The sequence below is a fragment of the Panicum virgatum genome, chromosome 2K (assembly GCF_016808335.1).
Source record: "Panicum virgatum strain AP13 chromosome 2K, P.virgatum_v5, whole genome shotgun sequence".
NCBI classification, from domain to species: Eukaryota; Viridiplantae; Streptophyta; class Magnoliopsida; order Poales; family Poaceae; genus Panicum; species Panicum virgatum.
Genome location: NC_053137.1, coordinates 24662395 through 24668952, shown reverse-complemented (window position 1 = coordinate 24668952; position 6558 = coordinate 24662395). Strand labels below are relative to the sequence as shown.

Genomic DNA, 6558 nt, shown 5'->3' with positions numbered 1-6558 from the left:
AAGAATTGGGAAAAGTAAGGAGGTGAAGGCTCCAAGGAAACGGAAGTGTGGAAAATGTAAGCAAGTAGGGAATCATGATGCACGCAATTGCCCAAATAACGTTGTTGGCTGATATTTTAAGTTCATGTAACGTTGTGAGACATTTTGGAATGCTTCTTGTAAACACTTTTCTATTTGAGCTTGTTAGTGAATTGTGCAACATGGATCATCATTGCATTCAATTATTGTTTTGAAATTTTAATGTATTCAGGTTGCATTTATGCTGAACATTTGATTTTCAGCATGCATAATTTTGTCATGACTGATTATGTTCAGACTACATGCACAATTTCATTATCGGCTTGCATTGTGCATGCTGAACAATTGATTTTCAGAATGCATAATTTTGTCATGACTGATTATGTTCAGACTACATGCACAATTTTCAGCTTGCACAATTTCATTACAGCACTCTGCAGAATTTCAGGCACAATTGCACAAGATAAACTGGATTGTGAAACATATTTCATTCATTTTCATTCTCAACACACAAGTTCATTACACAGAAGGCACAATTGCCATTGCCAATCCATCCTTTCGGAGAGGCATTACACATAATAAATCAAACCTATGTACTGAATTACACACTGAATATATTCAGATACACATAATAAATCAAACCTATGTACTGAATTACACACTGAATATATTCAGATGCCGTTTACAGCGAGGATGCGTCTGCACAATACATCCTTTTGTTCAGACATTACACATAATTCATCAGGCCTATCATTACACAGAGGCTTTGCAATCCCGTGCTAGTCACCATGGTAAAGTCAAATAGACATGCTGAACTGCCTGTGAGAAGATCCATCCTTCGGTTGTCTTGATCTTCGTATGGACTCCTTGGAGATTCAGTGCTTTGATCCACTGTGACACCACAGGAAAACAACCTGGTCAATAAAAACCAGCAACAGCCAACAGGAAAACAAAGAGTGCACTTACTGTCTTTGATCCATTGTACTCCTTCGGTTCTACTTCTGATTGAGTTCTTGTCAATGGAGAGGCTGTCGGGAATACCATCTCTTGAGGCGACCTTGGCGCTGGCTCCAACCAAAGAACAGAATGGCTTGAAAGCGGATGGGGGGAATTGAAATGGCCATCAGAACAGAGAGGGCAGGATTGAACACGGACGAGCTGAGCAGAGTGGATGCAGAAGAGAATTTGAAAGGCATCGACCTGGAACGCCACGCAGAGCCCGGAGGCAGTTGGGGCGGCGCTGCGAGCCCGGCCTGTGGAGGCTCCCTCGCTGGCGGCGCGGGGGCGGGCGAGCAGGGTCAGCGCTACGAACCCGGCCTGCGGCGGCGCCCTCGCCGGCAGCGTGGGTGCGGGCGAGCAGGGGTGGCGCTGCGAGCCCGGCCTGCGGAGGCGCCCTCGCCGGCGGCGCGGGGGCGGGCGAGTAGGGGCGGCGCTGCGAGACCGGCCTCCGGCGGCGCCCTCGCTGGCGGCGCGGGTGCGGGCGAGCAGGGGTGGCGCTCCGAGCCCGGCCGGTGGTGGCGTCGCAGAGGAGCAAGGACGGCGCCGAGCAGCCAGGCCGGCGGCGGCATACGACGAAGCACTAGGGCCTAGGGGGAGGACCGGATTCGCGTGAGGTCTGTGAGCCTGTCTCGGGCAGCTCGGTGTTGACGAACAGAGGAGCCGGCTCGGGCATGCCAGGGGGTGGGGTGGGGGGTTATTGCAAAAACTCAAAAAGCCGGCGGGCGTTAATTTGCAAAAAAGGGCGCATGTGGAGCTGTAGGCATCGGATGGAGAATCTACGGTCCAGGTGCATAGTTTGCACGGTTGCACGGGGGTAGTAGTTTGCTTATCTAATAGTCTTGATTCTACTTGCTTGTTTTGGCTGATAGTTGAGAAATGGTTTAGCTTTTTCACCAAATGAACATGAGCTTGTGGACGTGACCTGTTGAATCTATGTTTGCTGCTAGCAAATTAGTTTGTGCTCTTTGCTCGGAGTTTTGAGTGAACGTTTTTTATTTACCAACAATTTTTGCGAGCTTCCGTTTTGCGTTGCGCCTTGCTTGAGTAAATTACTTTTCACTTGCTTCTATTTTGCGTCGAGCTTTTCCTAACCGTTCCTAGGTGAACTCGTCACGTGTTGGCTAGTGTTACCTTGGCGGCTAGAAGAGGGTGCGTCTGGATTGAATTCGGGACATAGGCGTTGTTCTCTTGGAGAATTTTTTAAAGGCTCCCATTCACACCCCCCTCTGATTGCCTGTCTAGTCCTTCAAGCTTACTCTTGCCGGTCGGATCTGATTTCTGGGTGAAGTGTGAGACATTTTCTTCGGGAATGGGCTGAGTTTGCTCTTCCTGACTGATGTTCACTGCTTTCTCCAATAGGTCTTGCTCCGGTCTAGCCTCTGTAATGGTGTTGCATGAACGGACTAGACTGACCGGGATCTTTTCTTTGCCAACCTTAACCTCGAGCGTTGCTCGGTCTTCATTTGGGTTAACAAGTGGTTCTATTGGCCATCCGATCAAGACGAACTCTTCACCTTCTGGGATATCGAAGACGTGGAAATCCAGGAAGACCTTATTGGTGCTCATTTTCATGGGCACCACTCGCAGAATTCCTTGACTTTCCACTATCTGGTCGTCGATCCACTTCAGGTGCTTACGAGACAAGGTCAGCGGTTCTTCTGATGCAATGTGATTTGCCAAAGTTTTGGACATCACATTCACCCCGACCCTCGGATCGTAAAAGGTTTCTTGTGGTACGGCGTCCCCAATAGAACAGAGGAGTATTCTGGGTCGGTGGTAGATCTAGATGATTGTAGCGAAAATGACATCTCATGCCATATTTCAATATAATATTTTGGCGATTAATGACACACACAACACTTGGACTAATATGATTGTTAAGATGACCATTATCAGGCTTTTAGGTTCAAGTGATGACAAAGAGAAGATAGGCGTAGCGGACGGGGGTCGAGGGGGAGCCGCCCCTCGCGGGTCACAAGGCAGCGCCCTGAAACCTCTTCGGTCCAAAGGACAAAGAATAGAAGAGACCGTGAAGAAATCAAGTCAAAACAAACAAGACAGAGACATTTTGCTATCACTGGTTAAACCGATGATGAGCAAATTGTACTCACCGGTGCAATGAACCCAGAAGCTGAGGCTAGGGTTTTGCATCGGTTGAACCGACGATGAAGATATTGAATACATCGGTGCAACGGCAGAAGAAGACCAAGAGAAATGCATACATCGGTTGAACCGATGATACACCGGTCAATTACGTTGGTGTAGTTGTCCAGAGAGTTGGTTTTTGGGAACTCTAGGACAGTTACATGCACCGGTTAAACCGGCGATGAAGATGCATTCAGCGGTTGATTATGTCAGTTGATTAAGGTAGCCGTTGAAGTATAATGGCAAGTTGGAAAAAGGTGCTTACCGGTTAAACCGGTGATGACACAAAGTGGATCATCGGTTTAACCGGTGATAGCGCTTTTTGTCAGCCACTTTTCCAACGGCTCTTTTGGGGTGTGTGGGCTATATATACCCCCCAAGGCCGGTTGCTGCATATGGTTGGACGCCAGAAAAGCTGAAGGAAGTGTTGCCCAAGCAAACTAACATCTCCAACCATCCTAGCAAAACTTAGTGTCATATCTAGCTTGTGAGAAGCTTTGAGAGAGTGCTTTGTGCACCTGTATAGGGATTAGTTCTTGCGAGAGCTCCCTTGAGCAAAGTCTTGCTGCGGCAAGCAATCGTGTACTCGTCGTGTGACCCTCCGACTTGGTGTGGAGAGGCAACGACACTTTGTGCGTGGAAGGAGACCCCTCTTGGTGAGAATCTCCAATAGTGAAGATGGTGCCGTTGGTGACGCTTTGAGAGAGACGGTGGTGGTGGCCTTGTCTTGATGACTTGGCGCCACTTAGCCTTTGCTTGCCGGAAGCCTTGGTGGCGAACGCAAGACGATGATCAAGCGAAGAGACTCGGCATCATACTTGTTCGTGTTGGACAAGTGGCCGTGGATGTAGGGAGTGACTTGGTATCCTAACCGAACCACGTTAAATCGTGTGTCTTGGTGTCTTCACGGGAGTTTGCATATTCTCTCCCTTACCTCTTTACTTATCGTATTACATTTCTGCATTTGCTCTATCTTGCGTGCCTTTACTTTCCTAGTTAGTTTGATTAGGATTGGTTATAGGTTGCAAGTCTTTTAGGGGTAAGTAGAGAGTAGCATAGATAAATCTTAGTCATAACTAGCATATGTAGGACGTGTTAGGTTTATCTTATGCAAATAGATTGAGCCCTAGGATAGAAAGCGATTAGCGACCCTATTCACCCCCTCCCCCTCTAGGGTCGGACACCCCGGTGAACCTTACAATGATACTACTACTGGCCTCTGCTTCCTCTGTTTATTCCTTACTGATAATCGCAGAAAGACCCTCTATCTGCGATGATGCTTCTGGAATGAACGCCACAGATCTCAAGCATACACACTTATGCTCCTTCGGCATGCCTGAAACATTGCCGAGCTCCAAGCATTTCTCTTTTGTGAAGAGGTCTGGTATGAACATCGGTATATCTTCATGGAGGGGCTCTTGATCTGAGGTCTTTGGTGGTTCAGTGATTTCCTCTATATATGGTGGAGGTGGAGAGGATGCAGCTGATAGGAACTGAAGTTGCTGCGTCTTGTAGGGCTGCTCTACTGTCTCTGGTGGATCGTCATATATGCCAGTATATTCGGTGCTGTTTAGGACCTTCTTCAAGAGACTCCTGATTTCGGCCACTGTTTTGTACATGACCTACCCCTCGGAGGACACATTTAGGAAATGTGCACTCTACGGCTTGAGACCGTAGATAAAATGTTGCATCAGTATTTCCTCCGGGATGTGATGTGGTGGCCCGGATTCTATCAGATGCATGAATCTAACCCACGCTACTCCAAGTAACTCATCTCCTTGTGCAATTGTCGTTAGTTGATTTCGATGAGCAATCACCTTGGAGATAGGATAGAAGAACAAGCAGAACTCGTCCTTTAGTTGTATCCAATCTCCTCCAACTCCTCTTGCAGTCTGGTTGTACCAAAGTCTTGCTCCTCCCGTTAGAGAGAATGGGAATAGCTTCCACCGTAGGGTGTGTTGAGTCATACCGGGTATAATCAGAAGATAACAATTCTCTTCGAAGACCTGCAAGTGAGCATAGGGGCATTCGTCCTCTCTACCAGAGAAGGACTAAGCGCGAACCATGGCTACGAGACTGGGATGGATCTCGTAACCATCAGATAGTATGGGATGGCAGGATGGTGGTGGTTCCAAATACTCGCTAGATAGAACTACCGGATAACTAGGAGAAAACACCATGGGTAAGATGGAAAGTTGTACGGCTGACTAACTCTAAATCTAGTGTTGCTACCGTTCCCCGGCAACGGCGCCAGAAAGCTTGTTGGCACTCCTTAGCCTAAACGAATTACTCCGCAAGCGTACAGAGACCGATGTAGCCTTCACCAGGGAGTATACTTGGGATATCGAATCCAAGGAACGGTAAAGCTTTGACCAAATCTAGAACTACTCAACCGGACACACCAAAAGAGAAAAGGTAAGAGAGAAGAGGGTCTAACTCCAGATAACTTACTATTCTACCTAGCGACAAGCTAACTACTAACTCGATCTGCTTCGGCGGCCTCAGGGAAGGACTCAGACTGGGGTGAGAAGGGAGTCCAATGGCAGTCGACACTACTGCTATGAAAACACCCGAACGTGGTGGACTACGAGGGACGGACATGGCTGTCACCACCTGTTGCCTACCACAATGGTACCGTGGGGTGGAACACAACCTGAGATAGCTAACCAAGTTTGGGCACCATGCCCACGACTATCGAGCTACTTGCTCCTACCTTGTACTTAGATAGAAAGCAACCTCAGATAAGTAGAACTTGCTACTTACACAGACTTAGGATCCCGCAGATCAAAGAAAGTAGTTAAACAAGTAACTATTGCAGAAAGTAAAGCTAGCGAGAAATTGAAGTGAGACGAGAAACTTACTCAAAGATATATTCCTCCGAGGTGAATATATTACTCAAAGACGAGAACTCGAGTCCGCTCCTTTAAGCTTGGTTTGCACCAAAGCTTCTCACCTCACTCTCTCCCTATTCTAATACAAAGAGAATTCAAGAGTGAACACTTCTCTCAAGTGGATGGTGTGTGTTACAAGTGAGAGAGTCAGCTCTATTTATAGTGCTTCAAGGTCGGTTCAGAGGTTGGCGTCGGTTGTAAGCCGGTAAGGCGGTTGATCTTAACTTCCATGCCAAGGGGGAGCTGCAGAGGATGACAAGTGGGGCCGGCTGGCCGGCCTCCCCTAGGCCGGCCGGCCTGGGGATTGTGCCATCTGGCACCGACCTTCCTCTGGATGGCTTGGATTCTCTCCTGGAGTCAGCTGTGAGCTGCGCGGCATTTTCCACGTGACTCTTAGGCTGGCCAGCCTCACCTAGGCCGGTCGGCCTAGCTCTGGCACATCTCGGCCCTCCGTTGTCGTGTCATGTTGATCCAGGGTCTTGTGATGCTCCTCAAGTCAGTTGGG

At 48.3% G+C, this 6558-nt stretch overlaps 1 long non-coding RNA gene across 1 annotated transcript; it reads right to left on the bottom strand.

The window, feature by feature from the left end:
* Positions 1 to 487: 487 nt before the first annotated feature.
* LOC120672720 lies at positions 488 to 1666 on the bottom strand. Its single transcript, XR_005674261.1, has 2 exons — positions 985 to 1666; positions 488 to 909 (listed from the first exon to the last, which is right to left on the bottom strand). It is a non-coding gene; the product is annotated as an uncharacterized LOC120672720 (long non-coding RNA).
* Between the last annotated feature and the right edge of the window lie 4892 nt (positions 1667 to 6558).